The following is a 15311-nucleotide window of genomic DNA, read 5'->3' on the forward strand; positions in this document are numbered from 1 at the left end:
CTAAAAACATTATGAAAGGGGGAATAACTCTTTATTCGTTTCTAACTGAAGAATTCAAACTTGAATTATTCTCCTTTAAATATGATGTTTCAAAAATATACAAGATTCCTTGTGTGCAAATAAGAAAAAAATATTAAATAATCACACATTAGTCCAAATTTTAAGTGACAACTATGTCCATGCACTAAATTACACCTGGGTTTTATATGATTATTCAAAATACTTAAATATGTAAAACAGAGAACATGTACTGTCCATTGAATATTTACTAAACCAATACCAGGACAAGTAAAAAGCTGTCAACGTGACAACAAGCTGGGTTTTGTTTTTCTTAAAAGTAAGGACATCATGTTGGATTAAGTGGTCTACGTAGCCAATGTCCGTTTTCTGTCTTCCTCTGTAAGGATTTCAAGGAAGGTGTTCTTTTTTCTCCTCTCAAGGCCAGGTGAAATTGGCCCATCTAAAGGAAACAGAACAAACCATTGAATGATATAGTTAATGATCAATACCAACATGATATTACTCAGACGAGTACAATTCCAGCAAAACAAGATATCTGTGAGCCAATGCTCACTTAAGTAATATCCCGGCTCTGATGTAAATATACAAAATAAGCAAAGTCAACTTAAACAGGAAGTTGACGTCCGATTGGTACGAAAATAGATCCCAACGTATGGCATTCCTTAAAAAAGAGATTGTTAAAACTTCAAGCATCTGCAATGAATTGTTGCTGAAAATCTTTGACGAAATTTCAGTTTGAAAATTTAAGCAACACAAAAATAAAATTGACTGCAACAGGAAGTTGACGTCCGATGTGTACATAAATATTAACAAAGAGTGTGTTAAAATTTCAAAAACAATGAATAGTTTATGAGAAAAATGCGGCAGAAATTTTTGTTATGAACAGACAGACGGACAGACAGACAGACAAGGGTCAAACAGTATACCTCCCTCTCATTCGGAGCGGGGGAATGATAACCATAAATGTTCAAATTTAAAAAAATCCTTTACAATTTTTATTCATTCCGGTTTTTTTTTTTTCAATTTTTATAGACTTTATATGACTATCTGTTTCATGTTTATGTTTATGTTCATCCATTTTTAGCAAAGTAAAATTTGTATAACATTCCACATTCAGCCATGTTTGGATGCTCACAAAGTGTGAAATAAACAGGAGTCAGTATTACAGTCCATGTGAATTATACACAGCTCAATTTCAGCTGAAGATGTTGAACAAAGTGACAAACAACATGTGTGGTTTTGAGAGCAGACTAGATTTGTACAGAAACATTTACAACCTGTCAATATCCAAGCTATCTCCATTCTATGGCTGGTGTTGAGCTGGACAAGGCGTCCTTATCAGAACGAGGTGTGTGCTCATCTACAACAAGTTATTAATTAGCTGTTAATTAACTAATATCATACATGTTGTGTAATGATAGAGGTACATCTACAAATTTAAAGTTTAAACTGGTAACACTGACACATGTATGCTTTAATATTTACAGGCATCTAATTAATTAAACCAATTAGATTAACTTGCAATAAAATAAATAATTACAAATACTGGTACATGTGTCACAAAATTAGTTACAATGACCTTTTATTCTAATTAACTAAATACAATGGCATGTGACTGTACATTTGATTAATGGAATAGATACATCTAACCCTGTAACAATGAGCTGTTTATATTGACAAACAATCACACAGATAAACATGTCTTACATGTATCTTATTGACTGATAATTAACACAGACTGTGTGTCTTAGTTCTATATCTAATTATTGTGAATGATAATGACTCCAACTTACCTGTCAGAGCGTCTTGTCTGGTGATATACCTGTAGACATACACCTTGTTGTTGTTGTACCCTGATCCGACCAAGAGACGGTGAGTTTTGACATCATAACTCAAGCTCCGTGGTGTAAATATCCCTGATGGTCTTATCAGTAGATGTGACAGGAACTGACCGTCCTTATTCAACATCTGTACTGTTTTGGTTGTAACATCACACACCAGGATGTGAGACAGCGCGTCAGTACAGATTCCACCTGGCTCTAGTCCTGATCCTGATGGAGGTGCTGTGTAGGTGAAACGATGTCTTCCTCCAAGCTCTGTCACCACTACAGCATCAATGTCAGACACCACGACATCCCCATTGGTGTTCTCTGTTATATAGAAAGGTTCTCTATACAGCCCCAGTCCTGAGTAGTCGTTCTGTATGGTTTGTGTGAGTTGTCCACTCTGGTTGTACCGGGTTACCTTGCCTGTCTCTGTATCATCGTTATACATCCCGACCAGTAGATCCCCAGTGAACTGGGACCAGTACACACACTGTGGTCTCCATGTAGAGTCTGTTCTCGTTCTCTCTATAAATGGGGTGGTTTTTTTCATATCCTCTGACAGTTTGTTGATATTATGATTCCTATCTATATAAATCAGTTCACTCTCACTGTTCACTGTGTGTAATCCATTACCAAATACAACACCACGACATGAATCCTCCACACGATGTAGAGGGACACCTGTTGTGTCTGTCAAGATGAGATTGTTGATATCACTGACCCAGACCCGGTCTGATGTCACACAGGAAATGTGTAAACAACGATCAACACCTGTCACTGTGAGAGAGGGAAGTAACTCGGGTGGAGACATCAGTTTCAGCAGACACTGGTTTCCTTGCTGTGGTTTCTCTGTCCCTGTGGTTGGAATTTCACTCAGTGACTCCATCACATTAGCAGTGGCTGGATTCAGATCTACAAACATCAGACACAAACAGTCAGATGGAACAGATTGATTACAAACATCACCTCTTGTATAATGAGTGTTACAGCAATGTTTGTCTGTTCTAATGTATTCATACAGACCTTTTATTAATTAATAACAAACATATAGTGGAAAATGTATCTAATTAATTTATTAGCCAGGATATTATCAACATATGCATGTATCTAAGTAATTGATTTATTACAGACAACTAATGTATTTGCATCTCATTAAATGCATGTGATATTGACTGTCTATAAACAATTACATATTCTTACATTATATTGACAAATGATAAATATCACATCCTATGTATTTCTGACTTGTGACTACATATTATATAATTTACAATGATAATGACTCAGACTTACCTGTCAGAGCGTCCTGTCTGGTGATATACCTGTATATAACCACCGTGTTGTAGAACCATGATCCGACCAAGAGACGGTGAGTGTTGACATCATAACTCAGGCTCTGCGGTGTGAATATCCCTGATGGTCTTATCAGTAGATGTGACAGGAACTGACCGTCCCTGTCTAACATGTGTACTGTTTCGGTTATACCATCACACACCAGGATGTGTGACAGCGCGTCAGTACAGATTCCACGTGGCTGTAGTCCTGATCCTGATGGATGTCCTGTGTAGGAGAAACGATGTCTTCCCCCACGCTCTGTCACCACTACAGCACTCCATGAGTCAGACACCACGACATCCCCATTGTTGTTCTCTGTAATATAGTGAGGTTTATTATACAGTTCCCGTCCTGTGTTGTCGTTCTGTATGGTGTGTGTGAGTTGTCCCCTCTGGTTGTACTGGGTTACCTTGCCTGTCTCTTTATAATACTTATCCATCCCGACCAGTAGATCCCCAGTGGACGGGGACCAGTACACACACTGTGGTTTCCATGTAAAGTCTGTCCTCTCTATAAATGTGGTAGTTGTTTTCATATCCTTTGACAGTTTGTTGATGTTATAATCCTCAGCTATATAAATCAGTTCACTCTCACTGTTAACTGTGTGTAATCCTTTATATAAACCACTACGTGAATCCTCCACACGATGTAGAGGGACACCTGTTGTGTCTGTCAAGATGAGATTATCCGATTTATCACTGACCCAGACCCGGTCTGATGTCACACAGGACATGTGATAACAACCATCAACACCTGTCACTGTGAAATATTGATGGAACTCAGCACCAGACGTCAGTTTCAGCAGACACTGGTTTCCTACGCGTCGGTTTCCTCTCTCTGTGATTTGGATTGCACTCAGTGACTCCATCACATCCTCCTTATTGAGTGACTCAGTCATGGAGAGCTGGCTAGTGTGGAGTGTAGGGTGTATGTAGGGGAGGGCTGTCTTTGTGAAGGAGAGGAACTGTAGCGCACTGAATGTGAATTCTGGTTGTACATATCTGAATTCATATTTCTGAAGGCTGACAATATGTCTGCTCATTTCTATCATCTGTTTTAAACATCTGTGTTTGAAATCAAAGTCACAAAGCACATTGCACTTTAAATCTTTTCTCACTTTGTTTATGAGATTCTTCAGTGTCTGGGCCTTTGTTAACATCTCTGATTGATAGAGGGAGAATTCTGTGTGACAGGTTTTGAAATCAGTTTTGATTCGTGACAGGAGAACAGGTCTGTAAAAGAGAGCCTCACTTCTGATGGTGTGAATGGTTCCTCTGTGTTGTTGTTGCTTTGTTTTATAGACTGTTTCAACATCTTGTTGTCTGTGAGTTCCATGTTTTCTGCAGTGGAAACAGACAGGGAGTTCACAAGGTTCACAGTACTTTATATAAACATGGCTAGGATGTCTCACACATATCTCTTGTGTTGGGATGTAGTTGATTTTATCACGGTGTGACACAACATCATGGTCTATTGTTTTGAGATCTTTTACATGGTTGTCTTTACACTGGGGACACAGATCACATGGACACGATACACAATGGTACTCTGTGTTCCCCGGACACTTAGAACACTTATGCACTGTATATGGGGAGCTTACTGTGTCCATGTCTATATCTTTGAATCACAACCTGTTAAATAAAAAAAAAGTATTTTAGAATTATGTCAACCACATTCGTTGTAAACTTTTTAATGATGTAATAAATTTATACAATATCATTATATAATATCATTTTGTGTGTAAGGAATAATTCAATTTAAACCAGACTATATTTTAAAATGATAATATATTTTCATTCATAGACAAATAATGGTCTATTATCATCAGATAATAAAAACACTTGACAAGTAGATAATTTTTTGGGCTAAAACTTTAAAAAAAAATCGTTTTCCCATTTTCTGCTAAACGTTGGTGACTTTCTCCCTCTCTCTTTTTTCTCTATCTGTATCATATATTCACTGCTTAGTATGCTCTCTCTCTCTCTCTCCCTCTCTCTCTCTCTAACATTTACTTTTTAACTTTATCTCTCTCTACAAAATATGGTATTCCTTTTTTCTCTCTTTCTGTCTCTATTTCTTTTCTGGTCAACATGTACTCTTGCTCTTTTTGTCTTACTATCTCTGACCTCATTCATTAAATATGCCTAGCTACGCTCTCTCTCTCTCGCTCTCTCTCTCTCTCTCGCTCTCTCTCTCTCTCTCTCTCTCTCTCTCTCTCTCTCTCTCGATGGCTAAAAATTATATAATATAAGTAATAAAGAATCATTCTTTGAATAGTATGTGGTGATAATTTCGGTCGGGGCGTGATCAAATCTATCATAAAGCCCATCTCTGACATTCTTCATTCAACAATCTCTCTCTCACACACATTTACTATTACAAGTGCTCTCTCTCTCTCTCTCTCTCTCTCTCTCTCTCTCTCTCTCTCTCTCTCAAATTCACTGTTTAACATGTACTCTTGCTCTTTCACTCTCTCTCCAAAATAGGTACTTTCTCCTTTTCTCTTTCATTCACTTTTCTAAAGAACATGTACTCTTGCTCTCTGCTCTCTCTATCTTTGATGTTTTTCATTAAACTCTCTCTCTCTCTCTCTCTCTCTCTCCTTCTCTCTCTCTCTCTCTCTCTCTCTCTCTCTCTCTCTCTCTCTCTCTCTCTCTGAAACATCTACTATTTTCAGACATTCTCTGCTAAGGAAATAGAAGTGCTATTTATTCCAGTCTTTACACAATGTATGCACACTTTCTGTGTCTATTTCTCTCTAATGCAAACATATGTATGTACACACTCTCTCTTTCTTTCTCTCTATTACTTTTTCCCACCAATATTTGCTCTATCTACAATAAACAAAGTGAAATAGAGTACATGTGTTTTGTACAAAGACGTTTTGAGAGAGAGAGAGAGAGAGAGAGAGAGAGAGAGAGAGAGAGAGAGAGAGAGAGAGAGATCAAGTCCAAACATAAAGAGAACATGTTGCTAAAAAAGTAAGAGAAAGAGTTCTGGTGAAGCAAAGAAGTAAAAGAGAGTAGCAAGAGTAAACATTTAGCAGAAGAAATGATGAAAGAGAGAGAAAGAGTAAATATTAGTGGGAAAAAGTGAAAGAGAAAAAGAAAGAGATGAAGAGGGAAAGTTGTGTGTGAGAGAGAGAGAGAGATCAAGAACAAACATAAAGAGAACATGTTGCTAAAAAGTGACAGAGAGAAAGAGCAAAAGTTCTGGTGAAGCAATGAAGTCAGAGAGCAGCAAGAGTACACGTCAAGCAGAGGGAGAAATGGTGAAAGAGAACTTGTGTATCATCATTTTCTCTCCATCTCTCTGCTAAATATTTGCTCTATCTCTCTGATATTCCCTTTTCCTGCATGTACATGAGCTCTTGCTCTGATTGTCTCACTAATATGGACACCAACTCTTCCTTGTTTCACTAACCTATGTACTCTCTCTCTCTCTCTCTCTCTCTCTCTCTCTCTCTCTCTCTCTCTCAGACTTTTTCTGTTAAATGTGTAGTCTTGATTTCTTTGTTCTTTTCACCAACATCACATAAACTAAGCTTTAGGTCTGTTTCAGAAAAGAGGGCTTGATACCCAATTTGCATTTTGTCTGATCCTATTGTAACTTTTTTGTTAAGGTCAGACGACACGTTCCACAATTTTAGATAACTTTTTCCAGGAATTTGTTGATGGTTTACTACTATTTTGACAAGCTTTCTTGCAAAAGATTAGGGTACCTTACCTGGCATTTCTGCAAAATGCTAGAGTATGCAATTTCCTATATAATCTTCCTGAAAATACACTTGAATTGCTGATATAAAAATAAATACATATTCAGCACAGCAAAATTCACTATATTGGAACTCTATCTCGGCCGGTGCGGGGCTTTGAACTCACGACCTCTTGAACCTATACGCTTCTGTCAGTGAGCAGCCACGGTTCTAACCACTCGGCCATCGAGACACATAACCATATCGAATTAAATTTTAATCATTTTTAAAATAATTATAAAATTTATATTCTTTTTTTGGAACTCTTTCTTACGAAGAGATACAAAAATGATTCTGGAGGAACGTGTCGCCTGACCTTAAATGTGACACTATCTAAAGTGAGCTCTCATTTACAATGGATAATGTATAAACTACATGTAAAATGCAGTTTTGTCTTTACCCCTGGTAGATAACAGACTTTTACTGTTATCAAAAAACAAATCACACCTTATTATCAAATATATTTAAGATGGGGATTTTCCAAATTATATATGAGGTCATTAATATTAACAACTTTAACTGTTATCAAAAAACAAAACACAACTTATTATCAAATATATGTAAAATGAGAACTTTCCAAATCATTTATGAGGTCATTTACATTAACTACTGGCTTGTGACATATGATTGGCTATCCCCCTTATCCTGGCTGATTGTTTGAATGTCCTACAGGAAGATAATTGGACACTATCACAGCCCTGACATTACCACAAGGATATGTTATTCTTGTTTACAGATCAACCATCAAATGGGGATGAGGGCAATAGTTACACTGTCAGTTCCTTGGTAAGAAATAGATGCAGTCCTCGACCTAGCTAGGCCTTCGGGCAACAGTTCTTACCCCAGGAATAACACAATGACTACTGCCCTCATATCCAGTTAAAAGATGAATACTATAATGTCTATGAATGACACACGACAACGAACTTGTGATAGAAATGGGTATCCTAGTGACTCAGGTGACATAAAAATACAGAGTTTAACTACATAATAAAAGTGACAAAACATAACTACTATACCACATATTTATTCTTTCTTTGGCCAATTAGTTTACTGCATCCCATTACACAAGGAACCTGTAAAGAGACCACAAAATATTACATACTAGTATATTCTAAATAAATATTTCAGCGACAATATCTGATATTAACGAGGCCGAGTACAGAACGAGTACGCACGCTTTCACGCAGCGTTTCATTTGTATTGTGGCGTCATCTTTTTGCTTGGTTGACGCCATGGCGTGATAGTTTCAACTGCAGATATTCAGCGAAAATTGTTGAAAATATCTCGTTTGATGCGTAAAAATAATGTTATATTGTGGAATAAACATAACTGTCTCGAAGTATAAGCTATATTTGGGCTCGGGTCGAAAACGTGAAGAGGGTTCAGCAAGCCTAGCCTTCTGTCACGTTTTCTTAACCCGCCTAAATATAGCTAAATTCATATATTTCAGACAGAAACCATGCATTTTATATCAATGACCCTTAATATGTGATGTTATATATATTTTTATTACTTAAATATGTCTGAATGTTTTAATAATACTATTTAGATCACCTTTTCCGCTTTTGTCAAATAAAAAAATAGCCATTATCTGACGAATCTGGGAAATTGGGCATACAAAAATCAACTTTGATAAGACCCCTGGAACAAACCAGGAGGTAAAAGGTTTTTTTTATTTGACCATTAGATGCCTTTTAGCAATAACTTTAATATGTAGAACAGAAAAAGAAATCCCTAGGGCAGAAGTTTTGAAAAAATTACAAAAATATGCAAAATTGATACATTTCAAGAAAAATCCCATAGGGTCCTATGTTAAAGATTAACACACTTTGAGAAGACCCCCTAAACAAACGGTGTGGCAAATGTCTTATTTTTTAATCTTAAAATAATAATTATATCAGTAGAAATTCATGTAAAAAGTTTCATCCAAAAATCTAGGACAGAACAAATTAGACCCGGCCTCGTTAATTTCATTTTTTTAAAACTCAGATAAGTAAGAAAGGTCAACATTGATTCATGAAAGTCTTTACATAAACATTTAAATTGATATATATTGTCCTTAAGGTCAGACGACACGTTCCTCAATTTTATTAAACTTTTTTCAGGAATTTACTAATATTTTACAGCTGGTTTTCCAACTTTTTTTTTAATCTTAATACTTGAAAATGCACCTGGATTTCTAATATAAAATAATTTTACAGTACAGCAAAATTCAGTGTATTGGAACTCTACCTCGGCCAGGCCGGGCTTTGAACTCATGACCTCTAAAACCTAAGGTCTTTGCTGTGAGCAGCCACTGCTCTAACCACTGACCCGGTCATCTAGACATGTATCCTTTTACAAGTAAATTTTTATCATTTTAAAAATAATTATAAAAGTAATAATTTTTATCGGAACTCTTCATACGAGAGATACTAAAAAGATGCTCGAAGAACGTGTCATCTGATCTTAAGTTCAACCTCAATGAACATTTATTAAGTTGATACATATTGTAAACAACTTCAATACTGTAGATTCCTAATTATTCGGGAACTATGATAAAAATTTGGCGTTCACAATTTCATACTCTCATGATTTGATGCACAACGGATCAATTGTGAATTAACTACGTAAAATAAGGAATTTACTGTATAACATGCACAGAGTGGTGTAATATTCTATATAACTTTATGCTTAAGTGGTAATATAGTAATCATTTTGAATTCTATTTTTTCCAAAATGACATAAGTATTAAATGAAGGCCGACATTGATTCATGTATTTTCATAAAGTTTAGTCTGTCAGCTTAAAGAATAAATTATACTCATGATTTAAACTAATGAAATCTTACATCACATTGGCCAACGAATTTGAAAAAAAAATTCAGTTATCAGCTCAGACCCAAGATTTATTTTTAAATTCAGTTGTCTGCTTCGAATAAAGAAAAGTAAGTTTGCTTGAAAACTTTGTTTAATATGTTTTATACATGTGCTCAAACGATGTAGGGGAAGTGACGTAATAATTTAAAAATTAAACATTTCCTCTTTCTGATATGTTATAATATCCCTTCTTAGATTTAAAATACAAGAGGCCCATGGGCCACATTGCTCACCTGAGGAACAATAGGTATGATAAAATGAGTTTAATGGAGTCATAATACAAACTATCTAGACAATGTACAATAATACATGTAGATTCTGTATAAATAAAATCCATTTTCCCCCCTGGATATTCTTATGTTTATAATCATTAGTCCCTTTTCTAACAGGATTATTTTATAGTCATATCACATAATGAGTATTGCAGTACTCAAAAAGATCCTTAAAAGTTGTTTATATATGGGATATAAAGCTACATCAACTCTGAACCTTCTTGTGAGGCAGAAAAATTGTCCTGGAGCCAATTGATTAGTTTCTGAGAAAAAGAATTTTAAAGATTCACTCTATATATTCCTATGCAAATCTTTAACACCCCCCCCCCAATGTGGCCCACCCTACCCCCAGGGATCACGATTTTCACAACTTGGAATCTACACTTCCTGAGGATAATGCCATACAAGTTTCAGCTTTCCTGGTTGATTAGTTTTTGAGAAGAAGATTTTTAAAGATTTACTCTATATATTCCTATGTAAAACTTCAACCCCCCATTGTGGCCCCACCCTACCCCCGGGGGTCATGATTTTCACAACTTGGAATCTACACTACCTGAGGATGCCACAGAAAGTTTCAGCAATCCTGGCTGAATAGTTTCTGAGAAGAAGATTTTTAAGATTTACTCTATATATTCCTATGTAAAACTTCAAGCCCCCATTGTGGCCCCACCCTACCCCCGGGGTTCATGAATTTCAAAACGTTGTATCTACACTACCTGAGGATGCTTCCACCCAAGTTTCAGCTTTCCTGGCTTTATGGTTCTTGAGAAGAAGAATTTTAAAATATTCTTATTAATTTCTTATTATCTCCCCTTGAAAACGGGTGTGGCCCTTAATTTTCACAACTTTGAATCCCCATTGCCTAAGAATGATTTGTTTCAAGTTTGGTTTAAATTGGCCCATTAATTCTTGAGAAGATGTTGAAAATGTAGAAAGTTTACGGACAGACGGACGACAGACAAAATTTGATCAGAATAGCTCACTTGAGCTTTCAGCTCAGGTGAGCTAATAATATCAATATATTTAACATGTATAAACAAAAAGATTTCACTAATTAATATGGTAAACCGTTAAATCTCGGCAAGTTAAAGGCGTGCTATAAAGCATAAAACAAGATGTTTTTAGGTGCTAAATAATGATATAATACAACAGATTGATAAATAAGGAGCTCACCATTTAAAGTATGTCAAGTTTTATCCAAAAATATCGAGAAATAAGGAAAATACAAAAAGAAAAAGTTAAATTTTAGCCAATAACTGGTACAGTGCCAGAATAGCTAGATATATTGACATTCACTTTCTTTCCCCCTATTAAATTGCATTGGTTGATTTGAGTGATATTTACGCATAACACAAAAGACCCATTCACAAAATCTGGTGCGTAGGAATACATTCAGTTTTCCTTAAGTATTTCTGGAAGAACTTGAACTGACTCTTCTCGCGACTTCAAACCGGATTACGACCTGATATTATACTTACGCTGATTAATATTTCATTGATGTCAATACATTTTGACGGTTAAATGAATTCGATTGATTAATTTCTTAGTGTACCAAAAGTAATTTCATTAAATCACAGAAAGAAAAATAAAATTGTGTTATTAGAATTTAAGGTAATTATCCATACGTCACAAAACAACGTCTGACGTAATTCACGTGTTATTACGTCTTATCCGTGCCCGTTCTAATTGAGAGCTAACGTTAAAAGGTGTAATTTAACGAGGCCGGGTCTAATTTGTTCTGAAATCAAGCTGACCTAGATATTGATTCAAAGCAAATCTATTAAAAATCCTGACAACTGCAATAAATTAGGGAATCAGCGAAATGAAAACTTGACTGGGTTGTGTCGATTGCGTACTCGTTTTGAAAATATAGACCTCTTACTGTTTTCCTGCATAAACATCAATGCATTATAAGGTTGAATTTAATCCAAATATTTGAACATTAATCCCCGAAAGTCTATAAACATCCAAAATTGAATCCTGACCAAGATCTATTCAAGTGCATAAGGGAGATAAATACAAAAGGGGAAATAATTTGACAGATATCATCTTTATCCTTTTCGCTTAGAAACGAGCATATATATATTTTCCACACAAAAAAAATGTTTTTAGAATTAAAATCATAACGTTACGCTTAAGAAAAGTTATTTCATTTTAAGAACATACTTTAAACCAGTTAAAAAAAGGTTGAATAGAGGTTTGTTTTGAAAGCATATCAGGTAGTTAGCATTATCCACGCCTGTGACTGCAATTTCTAAATACCGATCTCGATCCATAATACTTACCGATTCCAAAAAGAACCATATTTTGCTAATTAAATAATACAGATTAATCAACAGTTTGTTTAAATCATGTTTTCTATTTAACAATAATCTAAACATATTTTTTAGAGTGATGAAATAATAAACCTATGCACAATTTTATTTTTACGGATCTTTTTTTTAAATATATATTTTAATGATTTTTACCAAAAATACGCCCATTGTGATCCTGAAAAGGCCGGTCCTTTGGGTAATTTTATTTCGTATTAATTAAGGACGTTAAAGAGTAAATAATATCAATATTTCAGAGAATTCTGTATGTAAATAAAATTTCAAGAGCTTAAATTCGCTTTGAAAATTTAATTCATTTTATCTCATTTGTAAGCAGATGTATCTATATTTCAATAAATAAGCAAATGAAAAATAATAATTTGTTTTGAAATAATGATTCCTTCATTTTACATAGGATAAAAGTCAAGAAATGATTTTGTGAATGTAAAATTTCAGGCTAAGGCTTATATATTCGTTATGTATGAAAAAAGCGCCATTTTCCGCAATCGGTTCTATTTTTAACAACCGCCATAGCTTAAATAATACCGATGGACCAGCCAACTGAGTAAAATTTAATAAGAACATATACTCATATATGAAAAAAATATGTACGCATTTTACTTATCAAGTGGGGTATGGACCTTTACCTTAAAACGCTGTGGACTATTTTTGTCAGCATAATTTGGCTGTTCCAATCACAATGGCTATTCTGTTAATATCGCATTACTCGTTGAATAAGTCAGAGCTTTTAAAAAACAAATCATATTTGAGGGAAAGAAATAAATGTTTAAAAACGTAAATATAAGCATTGAATCATTATGTTTTTAAAGATGTGGTCTCACAACTGTAACGGTGTGTGCATACGTTACAAATTATCATAACGTGCTAGACACACATACGTATATACAAGTACAGTACAGGGGCCCCTAACAAAAATTTTATCTGACACCAGTACACATTAATTTACTTCAAGAATGATTTAATACCAGAACACTGGCCCAAAGGTAACAGGAATTACGTAGCCTGATGACCACGTCTGTCTTTTTCTTCCACTCACCCACTGTATCTTTGAAAAACGTGTACTGGTACTGGTAACATACATAGAAACTTATTCATTTGTACAAAGTTGGATTATACTATAGAGGAAATTCGAGACTTTCTATCCTGTGTTCGCTCGCATAAATAATTCCACAGGTAGATCAAATTGTACAATATAAACAGCATTTGAACAAACCTGTACATTCATTTCTTACACGAGGAACAACTATCAATCCAAATGGGTAAAAATATCCTTCGTTTTTCTTTCTACATTTTTCTATGATATATCGTCTGTTCAATATACGTCACAGTGATGTTAGTCATTTCGGCATCCAACAGTTTCGACCCCAAGTCGTTTTGGTCCCGATAATGAATCATTCAAAAATACAAAAAAAGTTATTGGAATATTTACTTTTAAATGTATTTTATCATCAACTTACTTTTCTTTATCATTTAATCTCATCTATATTTTAGATTTTAGTTATTAACCAGCATTAGCTCAAAGAAAACTTTTCTTTTTAAATGTGCAGGGGGGGGGGGGGAGGGGCTAAACACGAAATCATAAATATTATGAAAATTCCAAACCTAGAGGAAGAAGGCGTGGTGGATCCAGGAATTTGCAGAGTGGTTGCGTGGATCCAGTGCAGGAATTTCCGTACAGTGGGTGTGATGGTAGATCTACTTCTGTAACACAAAATGTCATGTACAAAGAGATGGAACTCATGTCACAGATGACTTCTAAAGCAATCCTATATGTCTACATATTTTCAGTTGTGTTTACCTTAACTTAAAATTTTGCCCCCAAAATGGGAGAGGTGTCCTTTTATTTTTATTTTTTTTTTTACAATATTTGTTAAAAAAAATATATTTCCAAAAAGTGAAAAGTCTCCCTCCCCTCTCCTCTTATTTTTACCTGCCTGGCGATATAGATATACAGAACCAACAGTTTCAGATGAACAACAACTCAAGGCCAGACCCGACATAGTGTGTGTGGTCACAGCGTGAAAGACAATTGTTAGAATACTGATATGTCATCGTGTTTAAGACTCGGTCAGACTTCAATAACAGGACATTTAATTATTGTATGAAGGGGCCACAATAATCACTCTTTAAATTTAATGGATGTAATAAGTAGAATATAGATAAGGTTTATTCAATTAGATTAGTTTCACAGTACACGATTTGGTTGTTTCTTTTAGCTAACGTACTTTTGTACATTAACAGTAATTTAGCGAATTTTACTAACTTACTAACGTCCATAATCAGTTAATAAATTAGTTAAAGAAAGACGTTAATGTAAACAATTACAACAGTGAATGCTACTTTTTATGACACTTAGAGTTGTCCTCTGAATTGATAGTCACGTGACATGTGTTGATTATTCTCCCGAATGGAGATCATAAACCAATTCTTAAATAGAAGGGCATTTAATTATTGTGTGATTGTGTCACACTTTAAATCTTTAAATTCAATGGACGTAATGGGTAGACTATAAAAAAAGTTTATTTAATTAGCTTGTTGTTGTTACATAATACTACATTGCAGCAAAAAGATCAAAATAAAAAATGCTTACTACGGCCCGAGTCCTAAAGAGATAAATTTCGACTATGAATGTACTTAGAGTAGATTAATAATTGGTGTAAGCCTGATACATCAACTTACCGTGTAATAATGTCAGTCAGAGTTTATAAAGAAAACAATCATGGTGATGTCACAATATGCACAATATCTTTTTCAGCAGTGGGTATGATAATAGAATACAAATCAAATCTATCTATTTCTAGGATCTTTTTGAGTATTGACTAAACCAAAGATTAATTTATAGATACTACCACGGGTTGTCAGACTTTGTAACAAGATTGGTTAAACTAATTGTTTAGAATATAAAGACAC

The 15311-nt window shown here is 34.8% G+C and overlaps 1 protein-coding gene across 1 annotated transcript in view; it reads right to left on the reverse strand.

Moving 5' to 3' along the window:
* Positions 1-4798: 4798 nt before the first annotated feature.
* The window catches only part of LOC117684045 (uncharacterized), a 365862-nt gene continuing 355349 nt past the window's right edge, over positions 4799-15311 (reverse strand). Inside the window, exon 9 of the transcript XR_010710683.1 lies at positions 4799-4813. The gene's annotated coding sequence lies outside the window, so the exon portion shown is untranslated. The remainder of the gene's footprint in view (positions 4814-15311) is intronic.

The sequence above is a fragment of the Magallana gigas genome, chromosome 1, assembly GCF_963853765.1.
Source record: "Magallana gigas chromosome 1, xbMagGiga1.1, whole genome shotgun sequence".
In the NCBI taxonomy this organism is placed as follows: Eukaryota; Metazoa; Mollusca; class Bivalvia; order Ostreida; family Ostreidae; genus Magallana; species Magallana gigas.